At 38.9% G+C, this 16,225-nt stretch overlaps 1 long non-coding RNA gene across 1 annotated transcript; it reads right to left on the reverse strand.

The window, feature by feature from the left end:
• Window positions 1-9,847: 9,847 nt before the first annotated feature.
• LOC105921688 lies at window positions 9,848-12,390 on the reverse strand. The gene is made up of 4 exons (XR_004930975.1): window positions 11,997-12,390; window positions 11,196-11,342; window positions 11,040-11,101; window positions 9,848-10,870 (listed from the first exon to the last, which is right to left on the reverse strand). It is a non-coding gene; the product is annotated as an uncharacterized LOC105921688 (long non-coding RNA).
• Window positions 12,391-16,225: the final 3,835 nt, after the last annotated feature.

Genomic DNA, 16,225 nt, shown 5'->3' on the forward strand with positions numbered 1-16,225 from the left:
CTCCCTTCGAGGTCGGTCGCGTTTTTCTCTCCTCTCCAGCTCTTCACCCGCCCTCCCCCTCTCCTGCTTCTGCTGCTATGTCTTGTCTTTCTAAGCACTTTCTTCATATCACCCGAACTCTGAAACCCATGGATCTGGTAAGCTGGTCTCTCAATGCTATTGATCAAATTTTTTCGACGGGTAGGCAGCGTAAGGGGGACCCGTCCTGTCCCGATCTGACTCTTTTCGTGGGATACACCCTATATTCTTGGATGGAAAACGGTGTGTCTTTCGACTTTGTCTGTCCTGGACATGGAGACGTATAAATGTTTTTAAATTTAACAAGATGAATCTATAATAAATAACTACAGTAAAGTCAAAACCAATAAAAACAAAACCACAAAAACTTCAAAGTATTGTACATCACTACTGAAGATGATCAAAGCCTGCACACCGACACACATTCATGCAGTTACCTGTTGTCAGTGAAATAAATAATTCATGCTTGTGCATGCACTATTTCATTCAAGCACATGCCATGTGTGTGTATGCTGTCATGCATGTCTATCATGCATGTATGAAGAAGGAGAAGATCAATGGTAAGTCGATAGATGACCTGAGGGGCAGAGGTAACAGCTCACTGCCACAGAAAAAAACAGATCCAAAGTTGGTCCTTCAGGGCACCCCACAATCATCTGCAGCTCTGGCCATGCCAGAGGAGACAGGAGACACCCACAGGTCCTCGGAGCCCAAGTAGGAGGCCCTGGAAAAGGTAGAGGAGCCCAGCCCAACCCGGGACCAGACCTCCCAGGCGTGAGCATGGCCCTAAACCCTGGACTACTCAGACCACCGGCAGGGGGCACACCAAAACCAGAAGAGTCAAGGCCATCTGACACCCCAGCCATGTGCAAGCGACCGAAACCCGCTGCAACCCCCAACAGCAGAACAGAAGCCAATCACCCCCTCCCCAAACCATCGAGCCCCCAACCACAGACAGAGCGAGAGGCCAGGAAGGAAAGAAAGAGGGGGCCTTGTGGGGGCAAAACAACCTCTTTCACTTTGAATATAGATGTATGCCACATTTTTTTTGATTTTCATTTTGTTTGAAATGCAGGAAGATAGTGGACGATTTTTCTTTCACTTCAAAATTATGTTCTACTTTATGTTAGTTTATCACCTAAAATCCCCCTAAAACCATTGAATTATGTGGCCTTAACATGGTAAAATGTTTAAGGGTGTGAATATTGTGCTTTTTCAAGACACTGCACATTTGTATCCCCTATCATTGTCTCACATCGGCACTACGCTTTCAGTAGTCCTGTAACCTTCAGCATCAACAAGCATGTGTGAAGTTATGTTTTTCTGTGTGGGTTTCCTGTGGGCCTGATTGCGTTTGCAACATGTATACGCCAGTGTCACTTTGTGCTGTAACCGTCATCCAGGAAAGGTTTCGTAAACAATTAAGTTCTTTGTTCTCCTCTCAGGCACATTGGTAGCACTCGTACTTTCATCATTTTCTGAACTATGATTATTCTGCCTGTGTAGGATTTTGTTTTTTTGTTGAAAAAAAAAGGTATGTTAGAGCAGAGAATAAGTTGAATTTGAAAATGTGCGTTTCCGCTTTAATACAGACAGATTCCAATTGTAGCAAATGTTTAATTTGACGGTTAACAAGAGTTGATTTACTGTGAAACATACAGCTAAAGTATACATACCCCTGGACATTTTATGCATTTACTGCTATAAAGTTATTTTGCAAATATTTTGCAGACTTATCTGTTAATATGCAGATAAATGTGCTTAAAAGATTACCAGCTTTGCACATCTGGAGAATTACATATTTGCCAATTCTTCTTTGCTAAATAGCTTAAACGCTGCCAGCTTACCTAAGGCTGTGTGAATGATAATCGTTTATCCAAGGCTTGCCATTCTAAGTTGTATTTAGCTCCGGACTTTGACTGGGCCACTCCAACACAACAATAGGCTTTGATGTAAAATCTTGTGTTGTAGCTCTGGCTGTGTGTTTAGGGTAACCTCCTTGCCAGTCTGAAAACTTGTGCTGCCTCTAACAGGTATTCAAAGTTTGTTGGTGGAGATTCTCATTCATCCAGGTTATGATAAATCAAAAAAAAGGTTAAAAAAAATAAAACAACTGGACTTCTATTCTGAAGCTGAAAGAGAATATACATAGAAGTCCAGTTGTTTTATTTTTTTTACATTTTGGAGGTATTTAAAGTATTCCTACACAACATAATACTACCACATCTGTGTGCAGATGGTGAGTCCAGATCGATGTTTTCCAGCACATAGGTTTTTGCAGGCATGCCGAAGGTTTTGGTCTCATCTGACAAAAGGACCTTCTTCCACCTGCTGGCTCTGTCCTCTGCATGGGCTGTGGCAATCTGAAAACAAGACTTCTTTTTTTTCTTTCTTTCAATGATGTCTTTCTTCTTGACAGTCTTTCACAACTGTGCTGCCAACAGACTCTCCCACCTGATCTGTGCATCTCTGCAGAATTATATATTCATATAGTACAATGCAGTGAGACATATTAATTTCATTGATTTCTGAAAGATTGAGTTGGTAAAGTCTATTAGATTATCAAAATTCTGTCTTAAGTGGTGACAGGAATTTTCTTTTTCTTAATAAACAAGTCAAATGAAATTTGACATTTCAAGCGTCCACTGGTCAGTTATGAGAATATTGGAGCAGCCTTGTATCCAGATAAAAAGCACAGCTTAAAATAATAGAATATTGTCAAAGAGTTCAATATTTTCTGTCACTTAAGTCAGAAAGTAAAACTCGTCTTATATTGATTGATTACAAAAAAAGAGAACTATTCCAAGTCAATATTCCTTATAATTATGATGATAATGACTTAGAGCTATAGAAAACCCAAAAGTCAGTTTCTCAGAAAATTTGTATATTGTAAAAAGTTAATCAGCTAATAAACTCTAAACATCTGCAAAAGTTTCCTGAGCCTTCAAACGGTCTCTCACTCTGGGTCAGTGGGCTACAAAATCACAAGGAAGACTGCTGACTGGACAGATGTCCAGAAGACAGTCATTAACACTCTCAACAAGGAGGGTAAGCCACAACAGGTCATTGCTGAAGAAGCTGGTTGTTCCCAGAGAGCTGTATCCAAACATTTTCATAGAAAGTTGAGTGGAAGGAAAAGTGTGGTAGCAAAAGTTGTGTACCAGCCACAGGGAAAATTGCAGCCTTCTGAGAATTGTCAATCAAAATCCATTGCAAATTTTTCCTTGGAAATAATGCATCAAGAGCCCATCCATCTATTCATCCATCCATCCATGTTCTAACACGTCTATCCCTATTGGGGTAGCTGGTGCCTATCTCGAGTTGTCAAAAGGCGAGAGGCGGGGTACACCCTGGACAGGTCGCCAGTCCATCGCAGGGCAAACCAGAGACAAACAGGACAAACAACCATTCTCTCACACACTCACACCTAAGGAGAATTTAGAGAGGCCATTTAACCTAACATTGGGACAGTGGGAGGAAGCCGAAGTACGTGGAAAGAACCCACTTATGCACAGAGAGAACATGCAAACTCCATGCAGAAAGACCTAGGGCAAGGTTTGGACTTGAACCCAGGACCTTCTTGCTGCATGGCAACAACATTAAAAGTCCATGGAGTATAGTCAAGAGAGCAATGAGAAACACCAGACCAAACCTTAGTCCCTCTTACTATTGAAAGCCCCAAGATTTTAAGTCTGTGCGTTTAGTTGGAAAGAACCTATGGAGTATTTTCAGGTCATCAGTTCCCACTTCTTCTATTCTTCAATGAGTAATTGTATTTAATGTTGTGATAATGTGGGGACAGAGCAGGGGATTGTGGGATTTTGTCTACAACATTTGGAGACAGTTTGTGTTGCCCAAGTCTAGAGAAGGGCCATTTCCCATTGCCAACCAACCCAGGCAATGCACTGTTTGACCCACTTCTATCAGGCAAAGGCTTTAGAAACTTTAAATCAAAAACTCATAGACTCAAAAACAAATTCTTTCCAAAAGCTGTAAGGGCTATCGTCCCCTGCTGAGAAGTTGTGGTCTAATACATGTTACAATCACACTACTGGTAATGCCTATTTGCACACTAATTTCTCAGGGAATGTTTGATTACACTGCTCTGTAAATGAAGGCTTAAAATTACTGCATGAATGTATCATTGGGGAAGCACTGAGGGAATGATTCATGCAACAACACAGTAATTCATATCATTTGCAAAGGGGCTGATATCTGATTTTTTGGAATCTGTACAAGTCGTATCAGATCCTAAAGACTATCTGCATGCTGTAAGCCTATCAGGAAATGTGTTTGATCAACTGACTAGTTGATCAAACACATTTCCTATGTGATAGATAGATAGATAGATAGATAGATAGATAGATAGATAGATAGATAGATAGATAGATAGATAGATAGATAGATAGATAGATAGATAGATAGATAGATAGATAGATAGATAGATAGATAGATAGAGTGTGGAAATATTGTCTGTTGTCTCTGCATGTTATGTTATATGTGTATATCCTGGGCCATTGACAATATCGATTATTAATCCTAAAGTTGCATGATACGTTTGTAACTTAAAAAAGTGATTTAGTTTATCTATTCACTGTTTTCTTGTCCTCACAAATCCCCCCTTTCAGTCCTCCTGAATATGTTATCCAACCTTTCCTTTAACTCCTTTAGGTATTTAAAGGACTATTAGTTAATAAATTATTTTTGTTTCAATTGATACATAATAATTAATGATTTCTACCAACCTGCATCTGCCCAGGATTGTAGTTGTACAACTAAATTATTCATTTTAAATAACTTCCAAACACTGGTGAAAAAAACACTTATTCATAACACTTTAAACTAACTTTAATAACTTTAATTAATATAATTATCAGGTAAACTCAGAGATGAAATGTTTTTAGTAAAAAAAATATCTATTACAATAACAACAACAAAAAAGATGACCAGTCTGCACGTACAAGAACTCAATACCATGACCCTCTAATTATAAGCCAAATTTTTTTTCTTAAAGTGGAAGCTGCATAAACAGTGGTGAACATAGGCAAGACACAGAGAACATCCCTGGGAGCTTCCAGCAACCTGGATTCTATGGCTCTCCTCCTACAGAGCTGTCAGCATAAAATCATGAAAATAGAAAATTATGTAAGAGATCACATTCCACCACGTTAGGTTTACATAAAAGGCCAGTCTTGATGAAATGTGTGTTTTGTTATTTACCAGGAAAGGGAAACTGCTCCATTTTATCATTAGCACTCCAATGTTTCCCACCAAACTGTGGTGAAACAGTTTGTAAATAATGCCAACATTAATTTAAAATGCCAAAAATGTCCAGAGAATCATTACATTTTATATTTTGGTACTTTCAGTTATTTACCACCAACCAACTAAACGCTTTACATCCGTTTTATCTGCAATGAAAGGCTAAGAGGGGGGGGGGAAATCCCAGAGCCCCTGGCCGACTAATTGCTGCAGTAACCGGGATTTCCCCCTGGAGCTGCTGGGAAGGAGACTGACCTGTAAATGGAGCTCTGCTGCTCCAACTACTTTGAAAGCAGATTCAAAATTGGCTCATAATCTTGATGAACTGGGTGCACAGATGAAGTTTTGAGATGTACTTTCTCACTTAAAAACATCTTAAAATTACTTTTTGTGACAAATTAAGGGTATAAAATGAATAAACTTGTACATTCACCTCCTTACTGCTCCTTATTTCTCTTGCTGGTAGAGTATTTTGCCTGGCTGCCCACAATTCCACCCCTTCAACAGTCCCAGGGCTTGCTGAAAAGTCCTACCTCAGACCAGGAAACTGAAGCACTGGGAATCTGAAATTCTCTGTGCAAATATGTATCGAAACACAAGCTGGGCTTTTCAAAAGCCTGGGGCTTTTCATATGCAATTTAAAAGGGCATAATGCAGAAGACCTGAGGGTCAATATCAAAGCAGCCAAGGCTTTCATTACACCTCAGCAGAAACACAAGATGAATGCATCTACGCCACACTGCATTGATGCAGTAATTCATTGAAAGTAAGTGCATAGAAATGAACATAGCTTTTTAAATTTATTTATGTAATATTCAAATTGTCACTGAAGTCATTAAAATTTCAAGAGTTAAATTCTTGAAATACGTAACTCTGTGTATAATAAATATATATATAGTTTAATTTTCTCAAATGAGTGACAAAGAATATTGAACTTTTTATGAATTGTTTGAGTTATACTTATGCTGAAAATGATCATACATGTGTGGTGTTTGTTTGTATCGACCTCACGTGAGGAGGCAGCTCACTGGCGCTCTGTTTTGAAGGTTAGCGTTGGAGCCGACTCCTTGTTATCTTGTGACATCTCTGAAATTTCACCGTGTGGGCAGTCAGCACTTAGCTGAAGATGTTATCTGAACTACCCTCTTTTATGTACCAAGAAAGTGTAGGGAGATGCAAGAGTGAAAGAAACCAATGCGAGAGCAAGCATTGAGAAATAGCACTGAGTCAAAGAGCAAGCATTGAGAAATAATTAAATTTTCTTCTGTTTTGTACTGAGCCAATCTGGTGACATGGACAGAAAAAAAGTCGTAAGACCAGAAGGAGATGTTAAGTCGTGGCCATGCGTTGGGAACGAGATAGATAAGATAAATACTGCCTTCGGTTTAGCCTCCCGGGCTTGACGTTCAGTCGATGCGGGAGGATCCAGGGATGCGATGGTTAATTGTACATCCTTCTTTTTCGCTAAGTGATTGTAGAAAAAAAACACTTTTTGGTAACGCCTGGTATGAGGCGATTAGGTGGCCGGATTTTGGTGGCCGGATTGGTGTGCTGTGTGCGAGGAATAAACATTGGGAAAAATGCATAAATAAAGACTGTAAAGGGCTCATTTAGAGGGAGGAAGAGGAATGATGAGTCTGAGCTGAAGCGCCCGATGTTACAAGTTCCTTAAAATGATCCTTAAAAGTGCGCACCTAAATTACATGTAACGTAATTTTGGGCACATGAATTCAAGCGCCTGTTTATAATAACAAAACTTAGAAACAGAATGAGTGGCTTTTTAGACTTTATCTGGTTAGCAGAACTGTTTTCTGATCCAGCGTGAAGCCATGACTGGTTCTGAATGAAGGCTTTATCTGACAGCCGCTCTCTGCACATCCCTCCTGTGTACGCAGTACCGGAGCGTACCAGCTTACTTTCACTGCTGGTTAAGACAAAAATGTATTTATAACTCTGATCGCTCTTCCTGCTCCTCTGCTAACATGAACTGCAGCAGGAATAATTATTGATGGCCACAAGTTGTGAAAGAAGTTGAAACAACTCTACAGAAGGCAGAGACTGAGCTCTGTTGTGCGTGAGCTTGTGAAGTCAGTGAAATGTGTCACACGCTCAATGTGTGAAAGTTGAGAGCTCTGCTAATTACCACTCGGTGATTAATTGCAAGAGATAAAAGGATGTCATTATAGTTCTTTCCAAGGTTGAAATAAAATGAAATCAAGTCTGTGTTCTCCATGTTTCTTGAATGTATGCTACACCACCATAAAGGACCTTTACCTTTAATCAAGTAATTATCATTACTTGATTAAAAATGTTATTTTTATCACAAGCTGTTATTTTCTGCTGTCGCTGAAATGTAATATTAGTGTTTTAAACAATAACTTGGATTTTGGATATTGATCTTAACTTTAGGGCACATTCAGGAAAGAACCGGGCATCAACAGAGGAAAGCCTTGTGTTCTGTCCTCTTCTGATGCAAAAAAAACCTTAAACAGGACAGGACCAGAGAACCTCCTCCAGCTTGGGGACACACTGATGACTATTTTAAAATAGTAATGAAGTATAGTTATAATCAGGCTCAAATCTTTCATCTTCTTCCTGTCTTTTTAGAAGTGTCATAGTTTGATAATGCTTGGCTCCACCACAAATTCTACCATGTGTTTAAATTGTGTCTAAAAAAATGTGAGTATACCTGTAAAAAAAAAAAAAAAAAACTCAAAATATAAATGAAGTTTAAACAAAAGTTCAAGCTGGAAGACCCACTCCCTGGGCGCACCTGCTTCTACTGATTGCCTCGTCAAGCATACGTGCACCAGTCACTCTGCGTCAGGATCTCATCCTTCCATCCCATACAACTTTGCTTATAAGGCAAAGCAGGGTTGGTCCTCATGGACGCCCTGGAATTCAATTCAATTCAATTCAATTTTATTTATATAGCGCCAAATCATGAAACATGTCATCTCAAGGCACTTTACAAAGTCAAGTTCAATCATATTATACAGATTGGGTCAGATTATACAGATTGGTCAAAAATTTCCTATATAAGGAAAAATATTATGGCCCCAAGCCATAGTATTTGCCAGTCTATCATTGAATGAAATACTGGAATTGCAATTGGGTTTAAGTTCTGCCAGATAGTGTGCAGATCTAGTGTTGACTGTCCTTGCTGACTAATTGAAGGATTAAGGAGAATCTTCTCTGTTCCAAAGATTATCAATATAAAGGAGCCTTTATAATTCTATGACTACATTTTTATTACACCTAGCCTATATACACTTATAGTGTGTTGGTTTATGCTACTTTGTCTGTTTCATTTGTAATTGATCAAAGTCAGGTTGTATGCATAACAGTTCCTGAACACAGCTACACATGAGCTTGTGGTGTTACTGTACTTCTCAGAAAGTTGTTCAGAACATTTAAAGTTTGATGGAGGCAGAAAAAAAGACCAATGTTTCACACACATGCACGCACTCACACACACTCTTGTTTTAATAATTCCTCCATTTGTTACAAATTCAATCAAGGTGTTTTCCTTTTAAAGCCTATACTTTTCTTTATATATTTAACTTTTTCAAGAATGATCATCCAAAATCAGTCTGTCCCCGCTGCTCTTCGCTCTTCAGTAGCCATCTAGAATCCAAAATCTGATCTCCAGTCATCTTTTTACAGGCTTTCTTTTTTTTGAAAACGGCATCTAGACCACCCTTTGATTTTCTCCTCACCTGTCCAGCAGCTCCTCAAGGAGATTTACAAGGGTCTTATAGTTTGGCCATTTTAATCCCACCTTCTCTTCTTCTCTTCTTAGCTCTCTGGGAATAGCCACTTCCAAATATTTAGGTAAAGCACCTTAATCAACCTCTCAGCTCCCCACTCTGGCCCCTAAACTCCCTTGTTAATCTTCTACTCGGCCTTGGCCTCTGCATTTTTTTTTTTTGGGGGGGGGGGGGGGAGAGAAGACTTCACTAATCCTAATAATCCTAATTCTAAAAGGAATATCCAAGCTCTTAGACATTCACAGCTTTCATGTCTTCTGCTGGAGTCCGAGCCCCAAAAAACTTTTATGCCAATAAATCTCTCTAATTGCCTCTGTATATCTGTATGAGTCTCTCCAGATTGAATTGGATCCTGTAACATTACAATGACCCAAAAAATTATCAGTAAACCCACCTGTGACCCCAGCATCACAATGAGATACTGTGGTGAATTGAAACAGACTGTACATCTAAAAAATCCCTGAAACATCTCAATGCTGAAAGTGAGAAGTGGGGCAAACTTTTCTTAAACTGATATCAGAGACTGCCACATTTATTTCAATAAGTGTCTCACTGAAGTTATTTCAGCTAAAATATGTAACGCTAGCTTGAGAGTAGTGGGGTGTCCTGATCTTATTGTCAGCTAGAAAATAGGTTTTTGTTGCTATATCTTGTGTTTAATAAGTGCAATATAGCTGTTGTCCTTTTAGTGTTGAAATGTGCTTTAACAATGTTCTTTTCTACAAACAAAACAATAATGAAATTAGAGCAATATGTAAACATATTTTAATGAGGAAATAAATATTTAATGGAGTGAACATCCATATGTTACAATAAACACAAAAATACACACAGTACACAACTTTTAAAATTAAACATTTGCTTAGTATTGAAAACATCAAGGCCGCTTGGGTGTAGTTTATAATTGAATTAATTTTATTTACTACTAATTATTATTTTTATAATTTTTTTTTAATTCATTGTTTCTTTAAGATCTCCTATCCCCTTCTCTATTCTTGTGCCCAGCCCCCTCTTGGTTGGCCTGGTGGGGACTCCCTGGTGTGATGCCACGGTGGGAGCTGTGGTGGCAGTCCTTGTCCTGACTGGCTTTCAGCCCTCCAACCCTTTGGCAGGTGCTGGGGATTGAGGGTGTCTTCTACATATATCCGACTTGCTCATCTCCATTTGGTCTTACATCTCCTCACCCCTCTCCGCTTTGCGTCAGTCCACAGCGCACACTACAGGGGTTTGGAGGGACGTATATAGATATAACTAAATATTACTAAAACTAATAAGCATTGTAATGTAAAAGATTAAGACTAAAACTAAAATATCTGCCAAAAACATCAGTGGTCATCTGGACTTGATTAAGCACTATACAAGTACAGGCCATTTACCATTATTCTTTCTGCTTTGCTTGGTATCAGTTTGCATATATTATTATTGACAGCAATAAAATAAATCATCAAGGGTTAGGTGTCAGGGGAGGATTTAGAAGTACTTATTAAGCAAATAAAGCAAATATGTTTAGCCAGAGTACCATTCTGCTTGCCATGGGACTGTACATGACAAGGGAAAAAACATAAATACAAAATATTGTTTATTTACGAGAAAGAACATAAACAATTTTTTGTGATTTCAGCTTTGAGAGGATGACAAAAAAAAAAGAGAATACATTGATTATTCATGTTGGATCACATTTCAAAGGAATGTAAATCTTCATTGAAGGCATATTTGACAGTGGTATGTGTCCTAAAGTCTGAAGACTGGATCCCATTTTTCTTCTGTGTTCTCTTTGTTGGCTGATGGATTTCCAATGCAGCATAAAATACATTTTCATCCTAAAATTTAGAATAAAGACTGTTTTATGACAAATTATATATAGTTGAAGGACAATACAAAAATTAAAAACAAACATGCTGATTTTCATTAAAAAACTTTAACTACAATACTGGGCGAGGTAATTGTGGCACACAGTACATCTGTGCCTTAACAACAGCCTGTGTTTACCTGTGTTTCAACCCTGTGTCCTTTTTGTTCAAGAGGATTTCCGTCACCTTGATTTTTTTTACCTTCAAAAAAAAAAAAAAAAAAAGAAACCCACTGAGTAATTTTTCATTACCGTAGCATAACTTTAAATGAAAGAAGAATGCTATATTTCAATACCTGTCTTGTGGGAAAGCAAGTGAAACAAAAGAGAGGAGAAGAGAACAGAGACAAGAAAAACAGCCGGGCATAAAGAGAAGAGCAGCTTCCAGCACACACTGCAGTCCTCCACTGTCTCGGTGGCATAAACACGAGGTCCACACGTGTCTTGATCAAACACAAAGTTGTTTTTTTTGTTAAAAAATGGTTGCAATGTCCCCCGCCCCCAAAAACATACATTTTACTCTGAAATATATGATCCAATCTTAGTTTTTTAGGTAAGTTGCTAAAAGAAATACTGGAAAAAAACACAATAGAATCATAAAAAGTCATTGTCTCAAAAAAGTAGTTTAGAAAACTAAAAATTTGTGAATATTAATTTTATCTAGTTGCATTAGCTGATGTTGAACTAATGTAATTTTACAAATTGTATTAAATGTTTGGTATTTTTCTATTATAACTTAAAGGGATTTTTCCAAACTTAGCAATAATTGTTTGTGTTTGTCTACAGCCCATACATTTTGACACAGTTTGAGCCAGTTTTCTAAATTGAACACAAAATCAGAAAATGTTTGCCAAATAATGCATAGTTTTTACAATATTTCATGTATAATTCACACACACACGCATATATATATATATATATATATATATATATATATATATATATATATATATATTCAAATTATGAATTACATATATATATATATATATATATATATATATATATATATGTAATTCATAATTTTTTTTCTTTAGCTACATTTTTTGTCAGCCACTTTAACAATAAAATTTATAAAAAGTTCAGACAAAACTTCTTACTGAGTTTGAGTCTTGTGGTGATGTTCCCATATGTGTAAACGTCTTTAATGTAGATGGTTCTTTCACCCTCCACTTTTACCTCTGCTGTTCCACAGTAATAGAAGCCCACATCGGAATCAGAGGCATTCATAAGCAGCAGGTCAAAGGCTTCTGAAGAGTCGTTCTTTAAAAATGTCAAACGTGGAAATTGTCGTTCCTCTTTCATCTGATCCTTTAAATCTATAACATAATGATGCTGGTTTTCATGGGAACAGTTCCTGAAGAACCACACGTTATATACTCCGAGTGATCTTTTGCAGTCACAGTAGAAGGTGATGTTTTCTCCAGGTCTAACGGTTACCTCCACCACTGATGCACACATGCAATTATAACTGCACAAGATAAGTCCTGGGAAATAAAAACAAAGAATAATTATGTGATCAATACGCAAATTACATCAAAATTATTGATATTTGTAAAAAAGCAAATGTTATTTAACTTTTTAAAAGTTACCTGAGAAAAAAAACACAATCATCTTCAGTACATCCATGACAGATGTCGAGCAGGGTTTTTACTTGTTGAATAAATGCCTCCATTGACAGAGAGGCAGTTGTTGATTGGCTGGTTGAAAGGAACATTTCGCTCTGTGGTTTCTGCTTTTGATGACAGAGCGCAAAATGAGTGCAAAACGTGCTGCTTTTTTTTTTTTTTTTTTACATTTTTAGATAAAATACGGTATCTAAAATAAAACTAACCACATCACTAGTTTTTAATGTGTGTGTTCTGACAAAAGACAAGCAAATGATCAGAAAACAATAAATAAAGTAATTCATTATGTAACAAAAATAAAGAAAACATTTAATCTGCTAACTGAATATCCAAACCCATTTTACCAAATACAATACAATATTTACAGCTTTAAATACATTTTTGTCTTGCTACTGCTACATAACTTTTGCATCACATATTTACTCAGACTACAACTAATCCCAAACAATTTTTAATAGGAGTTTTGCATATTGGTTACAGATTGCAGGCAAACACTGGCTTTAGTCCAAATAAACCTAACTATTACCTAAATAAGTAGTGGCTGACATACTGCCAAAGACATTGAATAAAAGCCAATTAAGATAAACTTGTTATGAACCACTTGTGTTAGGTGTTTGAATTTTAGGTTCTTTATTTATCTCTGTTCTGTTGTTCATGTTCTACAGTTGCTCCCATTTTATTTTAATTGGTTTCGTTTTCTCAGTAATTTATTATACTGATTTTGTATTATTATTTCTGCTTGATTTCTCCCTTCTGTCCCCTCGAGTTAAGAAAATTGATTTTCCAATTAAACGCTGGAGATAGCCACCAACAACCCCCGCGACCTCATGAGGGATTAAGCGGGTCAGAAAATGGATGGATGGATGAATGGATGGATTTTCCAATTATGAATCGATTATCATATTAATTCCTAAAAATTGATTCATACAACCAAAAATCAAGTTACATTTTTTATTTTTCACAGTCAACCTAAATGTGTGAACTTGTTAAGAATTACCGCACCCTGTCGGGGGTGAAACACCCTCGGTGGACACAGCTCGTTGGTAGCTTTCAGGCGACCCCCACTTACATATTACTTTTGATGCAAGATGCATGAAACAGACAAGTATACTTTAGGTTACTTTATTTACTAAAGAGAGAGAAACTGTTACAGACACATCAGCATTGATGGGCTCTTGATCGGCAAGAAGCACCGATTGCTCATCACACAAACATTATATAGGTATCTAGGTACACACCCATACAAGGGCTGTATGCTTCCTAACTGTGTCATCAGTAGAGAAAATGTGTCACCTCCGGGGTGGTATCTGATAGATATGTGCCAATCTTTTGGTCGGTGCTATCTAAGTGTGCCATTCAGCTCTTACGTCAAGCTGGTCACTCCACTGACCCAGTTGATATCTTAACAAACTGTAATGTGTTTTTATCAGTAAAGCACACAGAGAGCCAACTTCAGCTTAACAACCACGTTAGTCTGTTAGGTATCTCTGGTGTCCTCTATTTTGTACCTCGAGACACCCAGGCTCCTGTTCTAGGAGTTCCAAAAAAAGTAAAAAAAATGTTCACATTTTGGACAGAGAAAACAGATGGTTTGAAAGGGGTGTGAAGGAAGCCATCTACTTTAAGAGAGAAAAACTAACCTTAAACAGAGGAGGGGGCCTTAGGTTCCAACTCTCAAAAACTTATAATACAGCTATAGGATTAATTCCAGCCAATTATCACCTCAATTCTCACCCCCATACAGGTGATCAAAACATCGTTCCAGCAAGCCAGGCCAATAACGACCCTAACGACTCCCCGTTACAGAGGAGCAGACCAGTTTTGGTTCAGTCTGATGGCTTAATGGCTTTAACAACTTCCCATTACTAAGGGGTGGACCTGTTTCTGTTTAATTTGCATGTTATCTAAGTCATTACAGGGCCTTTGTTGGGCAGTAATATAAAGCTTGATACTCCACATTACTCCAGACTTTTTGAATTGAGAAAGCTTCCTGGATAGGAAGCGAAACGTCTTCAAACTACGAGTCCAGTTGCTTTGTTGTTGTTTTTTACGTTTTTTGGAATGACCATGACCTGGATGACTGAGAATCTTCACCTGTTCTAGGAGTCTGACTGATGCCCAGGCATCCCTTACATCCACTCAGGCTTCCAGGTTCTAAGCCAGCTTCTCATTACAGGCTATCACTCAACTTATCTGAACCCTAGAAATACCCACCGCTGCTCCTTCAGCTCCCTCCGGTGGTCAACGCCAAAAAGTGGGTTTTCCAACTTCCTCTCCCCAGCCTACAGTAGCAGACAAAGCTCTCAAAAGTGCAACTCAGTCTTCTTCACCATCCTGGGTGGAGAAACAGGAATGTTTTTCATTTAGTTTGCTGGAGAATTTTGAGACCGTCCACCAGTGAGCTCTGGCAAAAATCTTCACCATCAGATCCCAGCAACCAGCTCTTGACACTGAGTGCCCAGTCGACGCCTATGCTCCAATCTTCAAGCATCCAGCCGATCACTCTGTTTTAGTTCCTGAAGGTCTGGCTGACATCTCTACCTTCCCAGCCTCTACCTCTTCTGCTAGTCACAGGCGACAGTGCAAGCTTGTCATCTCCACTACAGTCTCAGAGGGTCTGTTCGATTCCTCAGCTCCAGTATTCAAGGGTCCAGCCACAGCCTCATCTCCTGCTTCTGAGGGTCTGGCAAATGCCTCATCTCCTGCCGTTGAGGGTCTGGCTTATACCTTTTTCCCCTGTCTCCCTAAAATATCTTGCCTACCTTCTGCTATGCCTTCCTCCCAACTCAGAATATTTCACCATCATCAGGCTTCCACTCCATTTCCAGAGGGTCCAGTTAATGTCTTGCCTTCCAAGAGTGTCCTGTCAAGAAGAGTTTTCTTCTTGAGTTTTATTCATGCAGAGCTCTTAAAAGGTTTCCACCAGCGTTCTTCAAGGTCCTCTGGAAGTTCTAATGTTTCCACTGCTGTTATCCAGGGTTCCTTCATGGGTTCCAGTCTGCAGAATCCCTGTTTGTTGAGCTCTAGAGTCCAAAGTTACTGTTTTCAGACCTTCAGTTTGCAGAGTTCCAGTCTCCAGAGCTTCTTCTTGAGTTTCCCCAGCCTCCCGGCCAACCTCATGAGAGGCTTCTATGTGGGTTCTCCATGCCTCAAGGGTGGCCTCCTGACTAGACACTCCATGGCATGGGTGCTCCCAGTCTAGGGAGGCTGGCCTCTAGACAATAATCCACTGCCAGCATCCAAGGTTTAAGCACTTTGAGTATTCTGACATCGTATGCTGGTAACATTCCTGCGCCACTGGCCACCTGGCATCTTTCACCATCGACCTCCAAAGTTTCTCTTGTGCTGTCAAGCTTTATGGTTTCTCCTGCACCGTAGACATTCAACATTCCACCTATGCTGTGTTGAGCCCCCAGACCTCCTTTATTGTGGTCACCCTCCTGATCTCTGTGCCTCCATAGGGCGACATCCTGGTTGCCCTCCTGAAGTCTGTGCCTCATGCCCTCCTTCCACTACTCCCTCAACCCGACTGGTTTTGGTTGTGCTTTGTTTTGTTTTGTTTCTTGCCCTCCTTCCAAGGCCTCCTCTGCCTACGAGGTTCAGGATGATTTTTGTTTTGGTTTTCTTTGACTCAGTAGAGTGTCTAGTAATTACCCTGGGAAAGGGTGGGCAGATGTCATGACATTCAGGGGTTAGGTGTT

This window comes from Fundulus heteroclitus, chromosome 5 (genome assembly GCF_011125445.2).
Source record: "Fundulus heteroclitus isolate FHET01 chromosome 5, MU-UCD_Fhet_4.1, whole genome shotgun sequence".
NCBI classification, from domain to species: domain Eukaryota; kingdom Metazoa; phylum Chordata; class Actinopteri; order Cyprinodontiformes; family Fundulidae; genus Fundulus; species Fundulus heteroclitus.